The sequence below is a fragment of the Moschus berezovskii genome, chromosome 7 (genome assembly GCF_049115385.1).
Source record: "Moschus berezovskii isolate FMDL1 chromosome 7, NW_MosBer_1.0, whole genome shotgun sequence".
NCBI lineage: Eukaryota > Metazoa > Chordata > Mammalia > Artiodactyla > Moschidae > Moschus > Moschus berezovskii.
The window spans coordinates 70393753-70409783 of record NC_142466.1 but is presented as its reverse complement, the minus strand read 5'-3'; the positions used below and the strand labels follow the sequence as shown (position 1 = coordinate 70409783).

Below are 16031 nucleotides of genomic sequence, written 5' to 3'. Positions count from 1 at the left end.
CTATATAGGGGACATGGGTTTGATCCCTGGTCCAGAAAGATTCCATGTGCTGCAGAACAACTAAGCCCGTACTGCACAACTAATGAGCCCAAGCTTTAGAGTCTTCAAGCTGCAACTCCTGAAGCCCATCTGCCTAGAGCCTGTGCTCTGCAACAAGAGGACCCACCACAGTGAGAAGCCCGTGCACTGCAACAAGGAGTAGCCCCTGCTCACCACAACTGAAGCCCCCACACGACAATGAAGACCCAGCACAAAAAACAATAAATATATATTTTTTAAGTTTCCAAGAGGTATTCAGACGGTGCTCCTGACTCCCAGGAGGAGGCAGTGTACAGGGGCCACACGCCATGAACTACACTCACCTGTAGGGCTCCTGCCAGGGCTCCTGCTCCAACTTCTTGTCCAGGTGAATCTGCAGGGTGTTTTCCAGTTGCCTCTGATCTAATTTCTCCCTTGAATCCCCAGGTGACATACCAAGTCACTTCCTGTCTACTCAGAGTCAGACCCTGTACTCCTCACAGGGTGGCTTTTTAAAAACCTAGGTTGTTTGAGAGCTCTTCCTTAGGCAATGTGCTGGGGTTCTTGTGGGTCACTTTGCCAGCACTTTCACATGGAATTTCCCTGGTTGCCTCAGTGTCCTGTGGCCAAGATTCTTCCTTGCTGCTTTGGCCCCTACCACAGAAGGCTCTGAAGGTTCATAATTCCCTGCCAGTTTGCCCCAAGGCTGTCTCTGTACCAGGCGGGTCCAGTGTTGGATGAATTTCTTTGAAAGGTGGTGCTCAAGCTGCCCCCAGATCTCAATGCTAGTAGGAGATTCTCCAGCCAGGATGAAGCCTTGTACTTGGGGGCAAAGAGGCAACGTTACACTGAGGAATGTTGGAAGTGAGAGGATGAAAGTTTTCCTGAGATCTTTGGACAAAGAGTTCCAGCTGCTTATGCTATAAGTACTGCTCTGGGAGTTAGGCCTGAGAGACTCTACTTCATCCCGGGGTTCAGAGAGGGACACTGCGCAGGCCCTGTCTGGGGTGACAGAGTAGGAGAGAGGTTGAAGGTAGGCCTGAGTTAGGGGTGGGATTCAAGATCAGAGTGGAGTGGGGCTACAGCAGGGATTCTTTAGCCTGAACATGGACTGGGAATCTACTGAATAAGACAGAGACACTAGTGGGGACCAGCCGTCCAAGGCCAGGACAATAGCCCCAGGGACTCACTGTGCTGAGAGGGGAGACCCTGAAAGAGCTGGCTCCATTTCTGCTGCAAAGAGTCCCTTTGAGCTTTGGGACTTGGGAACTGCCGAGGACTGCAGCCCCTGTGGTTTGTCTATGATGCTCTACAGGGCTTGGGAGCCTGTGGGTGTCCTTTATGTCCACAAGAGACTGAAGTAGTCCTGGGAGATTTCCTTGGTAATTCTGCCTCAGTTGCTTGGTAAGTTGCTTCCTCCTTTTCTCTCTCCTCCATAATTCGGAAATGAGTTGTTTTTGTGACTTGTGTCTCCAGGAGCCCCTGGAGGTCAGGGCTGAGGAAGATAGGCTACCAGTTCAGCACACCTGCTGGCTGAGTTCGCCAGAGACAAGGAACCTCTGAGAGAGAGGAGGGCTCTGAACTGTGGAAGGCAAAGGAATGCGGAGGCCACTGCAATTTCCCAACCTCCCAGACATTGGAAGGTGACTGCTGCAATCACCCTGTCATGATGCTCCCAGCAGGGATCTTCCACAAACTGTCCTCATCAAGATGCCTGCCCAGATGGGTGCAAAAATAGTGTAAAAACTATGGTTGGGCGCAGCATGGGGATGTGAGGGCTCAGCAGACTGGGCAGGAGTCACATTCTCCATATCACTGACTCGAAGATGCTACTTTTATTCCTTAAGGAGGGTTCCTCTCACATTCCCTTCCCTGTAGAATTACACCCCCCCCATGTCAACCACGTTTGCATGGGTGCCCTGCAATCACAGAATCCGTGCTAGGAAGTGGAGGACAAGAGAAGAGCAAAGGGCAAGCAGGTCCCATGTCATGTGCACTCCTTTCTGGAAAATTCTCCTAGGAAATCAGAAGACTTGGTCATGTGTAGGGAAGGAAGGAGCAAAGAATCTTATAGGAGACTGAGCAAAACCAAATGAACCAGTCTTCTAGATAATTGGGGAGGCTTTTGATGCATCTTTGAATCTAGCACAGCTTTGTGCTCAGTGGCTTATATATCGCAGATACTCGGTGTTTTTGTTAAAGGGAAAATTCTGTGTAAAGGAACAAAGAATAGATGAATAAATGATTGGGGGAAAAAAACTGCCCTCTGAGGGAGGCTCTTGGGAGACTAGACTTCAAGAGCCCCAAGCATTAGCATGCAAGCTCAAACAGTGACAACAATAGGCAGGCTCAAGTATGGGATAGCGTTTTACACTTCATCCCATCTGATCCTCACAACCACGCTCTGAGGGATGAAGGTCAAGTGTATCTCGAGGAGGAATCTGAGCCTTAGAAAAGTTAAAACAGTCTGTCCCAAATCAGGACCCTAAAGGTCTGCCTCGGGATATCCATTACACTGTCTCTCACACTGCCCCCTGGTGGGCAAGATCCACCGGCCAGCTCCACCATTCTTCCACTCCTAGGATGGACCTAGCAAGGAACCAGTGAAGTGTGTTTGGTTGTAACTCCTTTCTGTGACTCTCTCCGATGAGGGCTTTGTTTTCTAAGAGGGTTGAAAGCAGACTGTGGATGTCTACCTGGGCCTCAGGGAAAGGAGAGATTAAGGTTAACCCTTGAGTGCTATGGACTGAATAGTCAGAACCTTACCTACCACGTGCTCCCTCTTTGTTCCTCTTCCTCTCTCCACTCTGATGCTGAAAAACAAGAATGAGGGGCTTGGACTCAATTCTTACTCTCCCCTCTTTAGGCAAATCATTATTCACACGTAAATCTTTCTACAATGCATTAACAGAGCTCTATGTTTCTATTTTATTCATTTATAAAATGGATAATATATATATATTGAAATCTCAAAAGTTGTCTGTGTGGGGTCCCCAGTTGATTTTCTTCCATTGGTAGACCTCTCCTGAACAAAGGGACACTCTTAGACAGGATTTGCTCCAGAAGGTGAGGTTCTGCTCCATGACAGCACTGTGGCTTCAGCATCTGATTAGAGGCTCAGCATTGCTGTTTAGATCAGCTCTAACACAAAGGAAAGGCTTGGCCATGACACCTGGATGCAGGGTTGGGTTGGGATATGACTGATGAACCAGTGTTGAGAACTGTTCTTCAGTTTTTCTGAACTCTCTTAATAATCCAATCCATGGCCCCTGAATTGCATGGTTGGATTTTTTCCCAGAGCCAGTTACAACACCAAACAGATGGTCTGTGGGTATTGGACAAAGGCCCTACTAGTCTCTATTCTAGCCTCTCTCTCTCCCACAAAGATGATAGTGTCTTCTTTCATGAGAGTTCCCATCTCAGTTGTTTCTCTGGGCTAACATATTAATTTAGAAAACTGGGAAGAGGGACAGGAAAGAAAAACCCTTAATTTCTGCTGGGGGCTCATCTTCAGTTTCTCTAGGGTGGTGGTTGGGGGGTGGGGGGATAGTCTCTCAGCCCAGCAGTCCCTCAAGCTTTTCTAAATTCTTCCACTCTTCTCTAGGTCTTTTTTACTCTCCACTCCATATTTTTATCATATCATTTATTTCATGCTATTTCCTATTTCTTCCACCTAGAACTAGATATTAACTGGATCCTTCTTTACCCCTGGGAAATCTCAACTTGAACTTCTTCAGTTCCATAGACTTTGAAACTCTTTCAGTTCTGGAATTTTTTTGCTCATTTCCAGGGATTTACATGGAAGTCTTTAGCTCCAGCCTCTCCATGTAATCTGTTTTTGCCTTATATCAACACAGACACACAACTCATCCTTTGCTTCCTTCATTATTCTCAGAAAAATCCACTTACACATAAAAGAATTAACAATGCAGCCTCTTTAAAAAGATGGTGTGGAAAAAATAAAAAGATGGTGTGGGAGTGACCAGAGGGAGACAGGCCCATAAACATACACCGTAGTAAACAACTTAAAAATCCTCTCTGATGAATTCCCTTTCTTTCAAAGTCCCTTTGTGTTACTGTGCCTCTAAGAGCTCTCAGCTCTCCCTCCTTCACCCCTGCAGTGTCCACCTTGCTGGTCCCTCCCTCCTCTCTCCCAGGTGCCTCCCCTTTTCCCAGCATTATAATGCTTCTCCCTTACTACACACAGCAGTTCCCCTCTCCTAAAGCCCTGACCAAACCTGCATATGCAAACCCATCCTGATTTGAAGAGTAGGCGAGGCCTTCTCCTTAAGCATTCCAACTTTTAAAGGCAGTAGTTGGAGTCACACATGAAAATATACTTTATTAATTTTGAATCAGGCTTCCCTTGTGGCTTAGCTGGTAAAGAATTCGCCTGCAATGCAGGAGACCTGGGTTCAATCCCTGGATTGGGAAGATCCCCTGGAGAAGAGAAAGGCTGCCCACTCCAGTATTCTGGCTTAGAGAATTCCATGGACTGTGTAGTCCATGGGGTTGCAAAGAGTTGGACACAACGAACATTTCATGCAAAGATGGGCTCGATAAAGGACAAAAATAGTATGGACCTAACAGAAGCAGAAGATATTAAGAAGAGGTGGCAAGGATACACAGAAGAACTGTACAAAAAAGATCTTCACGACCGAGAAAATCACGATGGTGTGATCACTCATCTAGAGCCAGACATCCTGGAATGTGAAGTCAAGTGGGTCTTAGGAAGTATCACTACGAACAAAGCTAGTGGAGGTGATGGAATTCCAGTTGAGCTATTTCAAATCCTGAAAGATGATGCTGTGAAAGTGCTGCACTCAATATGCCAGCAAATTTGGAAAACTCAGCAGTGGCCACAGGACTGGAAGAGGTCAGTTTTCATTCCAATCCCTAAGAAAGACAATGCCAAAGAATGCTCAAACTACCACACAATTGCACTCATCTCACACGCTAGTAAAGTCATGCTCAAAATTCTTCAAGCCAGGCTTCAGCAATATGTGAACCGTGAACTTCCAGATGTTCAAGCAGGTTTTAGAAAAGGCAGAGGAACAGAGATCAAATTGCTAACATCCGCTGGATTATTGAAAAAGAAAGAGAGTTCCAGAAAAGCATCTATTTCTGCTTTATTGACTATGCCAAAGCCTTTGGTGTGTGGATCACAAGAAACTGTGGAAAATTCTGAAAGAGATGGGAATACCAGACCACCTGACCTGCCTCTTGAGAAACCTGTATGCAGGTCAGGAAGCAACAGTTAGAACTGGACATGGAACAACAGACTGGTTCCAGATAGGAAAAGGAGTATGTCAAGGCTGTATATATACTGTCACCCTGCTTATTTAACTTATATGCAGAGTACATCATGAGAAACGCTGTGCTGGATGAAGCACAAGCTGGAATCAAGATTGCCGGGAGAAATATCAATAACCTCAGATATGCAGATGACACCACCCTTATGGCAGAAAGTGAAGAGGAACTCAAAAGCCTCTTGCTGAAAGTGAAAGAGGAGAGTGAAAAAGTTGACTTAAAGCTCAACATTCAGAAAACAAAGATCAGGGCATCTGGTCCCATCACTTCATGGGAAATAGATGGAGAAACAGTGGAAACAGTGACAGACTTTATTTTTGGGGGCTCCAAAATCATTGCAAATGGTGATTGCAGCCATGAAATTAAAAGAGGCTTACTCCTTGGAAGGAAAGTTATGACCAACCTAGACAGCATATTAAAAAGCAGAGACATTACTTTGCCAACAAAGGTCCATCTAGTGAAGGCTATGGTTTTTCCCGTGGTCATGTATGGATGTGAGAGTTGGACTGTCAAGAAAGCTGAGGGCTGAAGAATTGATGCTTTTGAATTGTGGTGTTGGAGAAGACTCTTGAGTGTCCCTTGGACTGCAAAGAGATCCAACCAGTCCATCCTAAAGGAAATCAGTCCTGGGTGTTCATTGGAAGGACTGATGCTGAAGCTGAAACTCCAATACTTTGGCCACCTCATGTGACGAGTTGACTCACTGGAAAAGAGTCTGATGCTGGGAGGGATTAGGGGCAGGAGGAGAAGGAGACGACAGAGGATGAGATGGCTGGATGGCATTACCGACTCGATGGACATGAGTTTGGGTGGACTCTGGGAGTTGGTGATGGACAGGGAGGCCTGGTATGCTGCGATTCATGGGGTCGCAAAGAGTTGGACACGACTGAGCGACTGAACTGAACTGAAAGTGAGCACATTTCACTTTCTTTCAATTTTGAATCATGCCTAAGGTTATTTCTTCCATGAAGGATTTCTTGATTTTTCTCATCTACTTTTTATATTTTTACCACCCTCTCTATTGAAATAATCTCAACATTTTTTTCTTTTGAGATCTTGCATTTCACATCATCAAATTTTCTTTTTTAACAGCTTTATGAGGCACATAAATGTTTAAAATGTACAATTTGATGAGTTTTGACATAGGCATATACCAGTGAAACCACCACCACAATCAAGAAGATAAGAAAATTAGTAAAACACTAATTAGTAAAACAAGTTCCAATCAAGAATTCCAACTGATAAACTGTAATATATATTCCCATACTGGTAGCTTCATATGAAATGACCCTGCAGAGCCCAGAGGTGCTGGGCTGGGAAGCACAAAGATGCATATAGTAGGACACTGGGACTAATGGTGGAGCCACTGCTGCCTCCCAGGCCATCTCTCCTTCCTGCTGGGGTGCACATACCTATAGAGGTCTCTGATTTAATAAATGCACTGCATCCTGAAGAATGGCACTCTGTTCTTTCAGCGCGTTGCCTGGTACATCAGTTGTGCCTTTAGAAGGGCATTTCAGTATTCTGTGAGGCTGGCTGCCTTCAGCTTCATTAGGTGATTATCAAGCTATTCATCCCATGACCATGGGCCAACCCCATACCACTTTTACTGGTCATATGCTGTGCTGGGTGGGATTCCATGCCTGTGGATTAGGCAGTTCTTATGCCCACAGGGTGTCAAAGAAATAGGATGAAGATAATGGGGAGCGTATTGAGAAAACAGAAGGTGTCGTGTATAATAATAGGCAAGATGAGTGTCTATATAAAGCAAAGGGAAAGAAAAAGGATTCTGTAGAACCAGAAAGTTGATCCTGTTCTGTCAACTTGGATAGAATCTAGCCACTTCCAAAGTCTGCCAGTTTTGGAAAATTCCCAAGAAGCTTGTCTGTGGTCTGATGGACTGGATGGTTTGTAGTCGGGAGAAAGTGAGGCATGTCTTTTCAGCTGGCAGACGTGTATCCAAGGATAACATTTTGGAGGTTCATGCAGTCAGTTAATAGTGGCTGATGAGACCCTCTCTTTCAAGGCTCAAGGACAGTTTTCCTTTGATGTCTTTTCCAGAAACCAAATCTCCATATTTCAGATCATGCAGAGGTTGCTTTGGTGGGTATTTTGAAAATTTCTAAAAGGAAAACAAAAAAAAAAAATTTTTTTTCAGCCGCTGTCCGGTCTCTTATACCCATTTCTTGTACGGATCTCCCCAAGATGGGGAATGGGGGAAGTCATTTCTTAATCCTGTCTGACTTCCTTCTTCTTCTCCAGAGACCCACGCAGAGCGAGTGCAGGTAAATATTTAGAAAAAAATGTTGAACCGCATGGCATGGTGCCCTCTGTGCTCGCAGTGGGCTCGCTCTCTGCCAGCCGCCGCTCGTTCTCTCCGCGTGTCCAGCCCGGTGGATCTGTGCCGTGGCATGCAATGCCTCAGTCCTGAGAGCCTGGCCACCATCCAGGGCAGGACTCACTGCTTGATGAAGCCAGAGGAATGCCTGCAGCGGATGAGCACATACCCAGCCCAGGTGCAAGCGGTAGTGAAATCACTGCAGCTTCCGGTGAGGAGTGGAGCGCCATGACCCCAACAGGAAGGTGGTCGTGGACACGATAGTAGAAAGATTTTCCGGAATACAAAGCCCCTTGCATCTTACTATATCCAGGGTCCTCACCATTGAAGGGTTGCTGTTTTCTCTTCTTTTGACTTCCAGTGTCATGAGATGGCATTTATAAGGGAAGGTTTTTCTTGTAGCCTCAGTTGCTCAACTGTGGAATGGGCTGCCGTGGGAAGTTTGAGTTTCCTGCCTGGGGTGCTGGATACCATCTTGGCAGAGCCGTTGTGGTGGTGGGAAGAGAACTCCCATCCCCGAGATGCTATGAGTCTTTGGTGCCCGTTGTCCCTAGGACGCCGCCAGAGGTACGCAATCTGATGCGGATTTCGCAACGCAGCCTTGAGGTTAGAGATGCAAGTTCATTCAGGAGGGAACTGTGGCTGGTGAGTCGGACCCCAGGATGCTGCTGGGGCTCGGAGGGCCTGACTCACACCTCACAGTCCCCGCCCGCGTTTCAGAGGGAAGCGATGTTGTCTCTTGTTCCTCTTCCTCCACTCATCCCCTCGAGGTGGGAGGCTGGTCTTCAGCCTCCTCTGCATTCCACACAGCCCCCCTGGGAAACCCCAGCCACACCCCTGGCTTCAGTTCCTGTCTGTGATGATAAATTCTAACGTTGTGTCTCCAGCCTTGACCTCATTATTTAGCAGACAGACCAGGTAGCCAGCAGTTTATTGGACATCATCATCTCACCAGCCCTGCATCTCAACACAATGTGCCCCAAACTAAGATGTTTTTCTCCTGCCTTCAAACCTGACACTCCTCACCCAACCATCCACCCCATACAGGAACCTTTCTCTGTCTCTCTCTGTCAAGTACACTTCTCCCTTGCCTCCACATTCGACGGGTTCCATCCTATAGTGCCTCTTTTTATCAGTCTTTTAAAATTCCAGTTCTGTTGCAACTGATTTCATTATACCTCCCCAGGGCTGTATTGCTTGGCCTCCTGGCTGGTTCCTGTGTGCCTGCTCCCCCTTTTCTAAGCACTACACTCTATGTTAGGTGGGTGTGTAAATGGATGAAACATCTGTAGAAAACTAGTAGTATCTATTCAAGTAGACATGTGTATACCCTGTTCCATGCTTGCTGCTGCTGCTGCTAAGTCGCTTCAGTCGTGTCTGACTCTGTGCGACCCCATAGATGGCAGCCCACCAGGCTCCGCCGTCCCTGGGATTCTCCAGGCAAGAACACTGAAGTGGGTAGCCATTTCCTCCTCCAATGCATGAAAGTGAAAATTGAAAGTGAAGTCACTCAGTCTTGTCCGACTCTTCACAACCCCATAGACTGCAGCCTACCAGGCTCCTCCATCCATGGGATTTTCCTGGCAAGAGTACTGGAGTGGGTTATTATTGCCTTCTCCGAGCTTAGACACTTCAATTGTGTCCGACCCCATGGACTGTAGCCCGCCAGGCTCCTCTGTCCATGGGGATTCTCCCGGCAAGAATACTGGAGTGGGCTGCCACGCCCTCCTCCAGGGGATCTTCCTGACCCAGGAATCAAACTGGGGTCTCCTGCATTGCAGCCAGATTCTTTTCCAGCTGAGCTACCTGGGAAGCCCATACATACCCTATGACCCAGCAGTTCCACTCCTAGATATGTACCGAACAGATGGACATCCATTAAAGTACCAGAAGTCAGATGCAAGAAGTTTTATAGCCCCAAACTGGAAACTAGGTGATGCTCATTAATATTAATAATTGTCATATCTTCATACAATGGATATTAACATAAAGATGAAAAACAAACTACTTTTATATATGGCAACGTGGATGAGTCTTGAAAACATTGTGTTCAGTGAAAGAAGCCAAATACAATAAAATAGGGAAAACTAATTTATGGTTTTAAGATCAGGATACTGTTTTCTCTTGTGATTGGCTAGTTCCTGAAAGAGGGCTGTTGGGTTTTTAGTAATGATTTCTTTCTTTAGCTGGATGCTGTTTACAAAGGTGTGGTCAGTTTGTGAAAATGTTTGCACTTCTCTGTATGTGTGCTATAATTCAATTAAAAGTTTACAGACACCCTCCCACCCACCCAAACACCAAAACAAAATTCCTTCCATGTTCCTCATAACCAGCAGAAACATTTCCAAACCCTAGCAGTTCATTCAGTGCCCTCTGTGATACGACCCAGGGCATCTCCTTCCCACCTATGGCACGTGTGCCATCCACACTGAGTCACACCCCGTCCTGCTGGCACGTCTCTAGGCCCATGCTTTTCTGGTTCCTCTCTGTTTCTGTGCTGGAAATGCCACCTCCTCTATGAAGCCTCCTTTGATTTCTTAGGCCAAACAGATCTCTCCTGGGCTTGTGTTCACACAGCATGCTGTTTTCCTCTCTCTCAGGGCCCTTAGCTCTCTCTGCTTACATGTGTTTCCTTGATTGGTGGTAAACTCTGTGGTGGCAGGAACAGTGTCTCATTCACCTTTGTAAAATCTCCTGGAGCCAGTGTTGTGGCTGCTACAGTGCTCAAGCTAACGAATATCTGACAAGTGATTGAATGCATGCTCTGAGTTAAGCCTCAGTCAGTACTGCCAGAAAGCCAAGACACCCAGCTTGCCTGCAGAAAGCTTTTGCTGAGAGCCAAGTCACTTTGGAAGGAAACACATCCTGCAGTCCTTCACTGGCTGTTGACAGCCAACCAGATGTAAATGTGTTGTGCAGCATTGTGGGCGTGTCCAGTTAGACTGAGCAGCCCCACTAACATGAATAAGCCGTGCAAATATGTGTTTAATGACCATGTTGCTCCGTGTCAAGTCTTAATCCCAGATAATTAGCAGATAGATAATTGGTAGAAGAATGGGAGGTGCCGATGGATATCCCATCACTTGGGTGAAGCTAGTGATCCTCTATGGATTAAGACCCACCCTCTGTAAGTGTTGATGGCTCCTATTTGAAATGCTCCTTTTGAAAGGGCCTAGGTCCAAGAAGAGGTGTCAGGAGCTCCAGAATGGGGCGTTGGCATCAGCGCTAATTCCCTGGGCTGCTTCCATGCAAGATGGGTGGATGGGCCCCACTGCCACCAGCTAGGTGCTGACAGCTCAGAGTCCTATGCTGCCACTGACTTGGTGGGTCGTCTTGAGTAGGTCCCGTCTCCTTTCTTGCCATTTGTCTACTGGCAAAGGGTAGAAGGAATGGGGTGGACATGCTGAGTTGAGAACCCATTGTAGACAAGATTTTCCCTACTCTGCTCCTTCCTGGCTATGTCAGAGGCGTGGTTAGTTGGCCTGGACGTCAGGGTGCCTTGAAGGGGATGTTCTGGGAGTGAAAGCAGACATCTGAGATGAGAGTTGACAGTATCGTACTATGTGCATGGTGACCCTGGAGTTGCACATCCAGACAGCACTGGATTGGATGACTTTAACTTGTCACATTTAACAAACCAGTCATGCTCAAGAGAATGGAACTTAAAGGCAGCTCTGCTGTGGATTTGGGTGTAGAGGAATGAGCCCTTGACTAGAAATCAGGAGGCTAGTTTTGAGGCTGTTATCATAGGAAGTTTAGTGTGAACATAGTCTTTATTTCTCTGGGATAAATGCCCCTGAGTGCAATTCTGAATTGTATGATTGTTACCTATTTAGCTTTATAAGAAACTGCCAAATTGTTTTCTAGAGCAGCAGTACCATTTTACATACCTATCAGCATTGTATGACTGATCCAGTTTCTCTAACTCCTTGCCAGCATTTGGTGTTGTCACAGTTTTTTGTTTTTTTTTTGTAGTCACTGTGATAGGTATGTAGCAATATTACATTGTGGTTTTAATTTGCATTTCCCTATTGACTAATGATGTTGAACATCTTTTCATGTGCTTATTTGCCATCTGTGTATCCTCTTTGGTGCAATATCTCTTTTGTCCATTTTGTAGTTGGATTGTTTCCTTACTGGTGAGTTTGAGATTTGTCTATATATTCTAGATAGGAATCTTTTGTCAAATATGTGGTTTGAAAATACTTTCTTATGGTTTGTGGTTTGTCTTTTCTTCCTTTTAACAAAATCTTTCCTAGACAAATGTTTGTAGCGTTAACAGTCCTATATAACAATTTTTTTTTCTTCTATGCATTGTGCTTTTTTGTGTCATTTCTAAGAACTTTTTGTTTGCCTAATTCTACATCCCAAAGATTTTCCTCCCATTTTTTCCTAAAAGTTGTGCACTTTTACTTTTTATGTTTAAGTCCATTATCCACATAAAGTTAATTTTTTCATAAAGTATGAGATTTAGATTGAGGATCAAATTTCTTTCTTTCTTTTTTTTTGCCTATGGATGTCCTCTTGCTTCAGCACTATTTGTTGAAAAGGGTGTCTTTCCTTTGCTGGATTGCTTTTTCACCTTTGTCCCAAATCAGTTGGTTATTTATGTGTGGGTCTATTTTGGGGTTCTCTATTCTTTTTCATGGATCTATGTGTCTGTTCCTCTACCAATACCAATATGGTCTTGAATACTATAGGATATAAGAAGTGTTGAAATTGGTTAAATGATTCCTCTCCCTGAAATGGATTAAATATTCATGTCCCTTCAAAATTCAAATGTTGAAATCCTAATTCTCAATGTGAGAGTATTAGGAGATGGAGCCTTTTGGAGGTCATTAGGTCAGGGTAGAGCCCTCATGAATGAAGTTGGTGTCCTTTTTAAAGGACCCCAGAGAGCTCTCTTGTCCTCTTTCCACCATGTGAGAATACAGTGAGAAGTCGGTAGTCTGCACCTGGAAGAGGGTTCTCACCGGAACTTGGCTATGCTGGCACCCTCCCAGAACTGTGAGAAATAATTTTTTTTTATCGTTTATAAGCCTGGTCTGGTATTTTGTTATAGCAGTCTGAACTGACTAAAAATATACTCTCTTTTTTCAAAATTGTTTTAACTATTCTAGTTCCATTGCCTTTAGATATATTTTAGAGTGATCCTGTCTGTATCAGTAAAAACTCTTGCTGAAATTTTGATAGGAATTACTTTAAACCTGTATGTCTACTTAGGGAAAAATCAACTTCTTCATATGTTGAGTTTTCCAACTTTGCATATGGTCTGTTTGTTTAGACTTTCTTTGGTTTCTTTCATCAGTATTTTATATTTTTCAACATACAAGTTCTGTACATGTTTTGTTAGATTTACCACCTGTTTTTTTGCGTGATTATAAATGGTATTATATTTTTAATTTTGATATACACACTTTCATTGTTAATACATAGAAATATAATTTTTTGGTATGTTTGTCTTATAGCTTGTAGACTTTTCGGGACTCACTTATTAGTTCTAGGAGTGTTGTTGTTGTTGTTGTTTTCTCCCTGTAGAGTCCCTTGGATTTTTATCGTAGACAGTCATGTCATCTGAAAATAGAGACAGTTTTATTTATTCTTTTCCACTCTATGTAACTCTTAATTTCTGGTCTTTTTTTTTTTTTTGGTACTGGTTAGAACTTCCAGTACTATGTTGAACAAGAGTGATGAGAATGAACATCTTGCCTTGAGCTTGATCTTTGGGAAAAATATTCAGTCTTAAGTATAATGTTAGCTGTAGATTTTTGGTAGACATTCCTTTTCTAGTTGAGGAAGAACCCTTCTGTTCCTATATTTTTGAGAGTTTTTATTGTGATAAGTATTAATTCTGTCAAATGCTTTTTATGCAGTGATTTATAGGATTATGTGATTTTTCTCTTCTTTAGTCTATCAATATGGTGGACTGTAGTAATTAATTTTTGCCTATTGAACTACCCCCACATCCTCTGAAGTCAACTGTTGTTTGGTTATGCTATATAATTATTTTCATATATCACTGAATTCTATTCACTAATATTTTATTGAAGACTTTTCTGTCTATATATATGAGAAATATTGGTTTATGGTTGTTGTTTCATATGACCTTAATCTGATTTTGTCATCAGGTTAATACTAGCTTTATAGAAAATAAATTGGATCTATTTTTTCCTCTTCTATTTTTTTGGAAGAGATTGTGTCATTGGTATTATTTCTTTAAAATTTTGGTAGAATTTTCTAGTGAAATCATCTGGGCCTGGACATTTCTTTTGGGGAGTTTTAAAAAATTATGAATTCAATTTACTTTATACTTATAAGGCTATTCAAATTATCTATTTCATATTGAGTAAGTTGTGGGATTTTTTTTTTTTGACATTGGTCTGTTTTATCTAAGTTGTCAAATTTATGTGTTTTTAGTTTGTAGAATTCCCTTATTATACTTTGATATCTGTAGGGTAGTAGTGATAGCTTCCATTTAATTCCTGATATTGGTGATTGTGTCTTTTTTCCTTAATCAGTTTTGTTAGAGGTTTGTTCATTTTATTCATCTTTTCAAAGAACTAGCTCTTTATTTCCTTGATTTTCTCTGTTGTTTTTCCGTCTTCAGTTTCGATGGTTTTGACTCTTTATTCCCTCCCACCCTTCCCTGATTCTTTCCTTCTTTCCTTCCAGCCTAATAGATCTACAGCAGTATGTTAGTTCTAGGTATAGAAGTGATTCAAGATTTCTGTATGTTACAAAATAATGACCCTGATAAGTCTAGTTACCATCTGTCACCATACAGTTATAATATTACTGATTGGATTCTTTTTTTCTATTTTCTTGAAGTGGAAGCTTAGGTTATTGATTTGAGATTTTCCCTTTTTCACAATGTATGCCTTTAGTGCTATAAATTTCTCTCTTAGCATTTTATTTTTGCTATTTCCCACAACTTTTTGTATGCTATATTTTCATTTTCATTCACTTCCATGTTTAATTTCTTCCCCCACTCCTAGACTTTCTATTTTACTCATGGACTATTTAGAAACATACTGAGTACGGTGTTTTCCATTCACTGATAAATGATGTCAATTTCTGGATCGTTCTTTGTCTTGTATGCTTCATTTGTTTTATTGGCAAGCAAAGCCCTGTAAGGGATGGCTTCACTGCTCCTCAGACTCAGGGCCATCTTCACCTTGACTAATCTGGAAGTAACGAGGTTCATAAGTGTCATTGTCAGATGAAGGACAGTCATTTGTCCTTGAAGCCAGTCACCAAAATTGTTCTTTTTAAGGTATTTCTTGGTAAGGTTATTTTAGATACCTTTTAGAGAACTGTTTCTCAGAAACAACCATGATTTTATTCTTGAAGCATGAAGTGCAAACAACATTTCCAAGATTTCCAGGTTTTCCATTCATTTTAACCTTCTCACATAGAGACAGTTCAAAATTTCCAGAATCAAAAATTCCATCTTCTCCTGGATGATTAAGATCCAAATTAAACTTCCAGGTTGACTTCTTGGGCTTCATTGTCTTTCTTTGGCACCATCTTGAAGGTTGGCCGTGCAATCAGAGAGCAGCCCTGAGTCTTCTGACTTCTAGCCTAGTGCTCCTCTAACCCAGGAGCCTCATGATGCAAAGTATTATCACTTAGAAGTTCTGGTGCCCAACTGCCTGGCTTCAAACTGCTCCTCCTGTTCTAGTTCACGGTCACTACTTTTCAGGGGAGTTTGCGGAGACTGAAAGCACTAGATAGTGCCCGCCCCCCACCCACTGCAGCTCACTGAATGTTAGCCATTGTGACTGGTATCAGAGAGGGAAGGCATTGTTATGCCCATTTTATTGTTAAGGAAGTTGAGGCTGAGACTTGTGCAGGTACTGGAGCCATGATTCGAACCAGTGCGTTGTGACAAATGTGGGCAACTGCTCAGAAAATAGGAAAGTACCAAACAGTGTTCAGATTTGACCCTTACTAACAGTACATCAGACTCTAGATTCATTTTGTGCATTTGTGTGTAGTGGGGGGCAGCCCAAGTTTCCTGAGGATAGATTCAGGAGGAAATCTTCAAACTGAGACCTGAAAGGGCTTACCTGGTGGCTCAGTGGTAAAGAATCCGCTTGCCAATGCAGGGGACACAGGTTCGATCCCTCCGGAGTGATCCCACATGCCACAGAGCAATTAAGCCCATGTGCCACAGCTGTTGAGCCTGTGCTCTAGAGCTTGGGGACTACAACTCCTGAGCCCTCATGCCCTAGAGTCCATACTCCACAACAAGAGAAGCCACCGTGCTGAGAAGCCTACGCACTGCAGCTAAAGAGTAGCCCCTGCTCACTGAAACTAGCCAAAAGCCTCAACAGCAAGGAAGACCCAGCACAGCCAAAATAAA

General features: G+C 43.6%; 1 pseudogene; it reads right to left on the bottom strand.

Annotated features, from left to right (window-relative positions):
- Positions 1–14808: 14808 nt before the first annotated feature.
- On the bottom strand, positions 14809–15180 carry LOC148777353 (ribosomal protein eL22-like pseudogene; annotated as a pseudogene).
- Between the last annotated feature and the right edge of the window lie 851 nt (positions 15181–16031).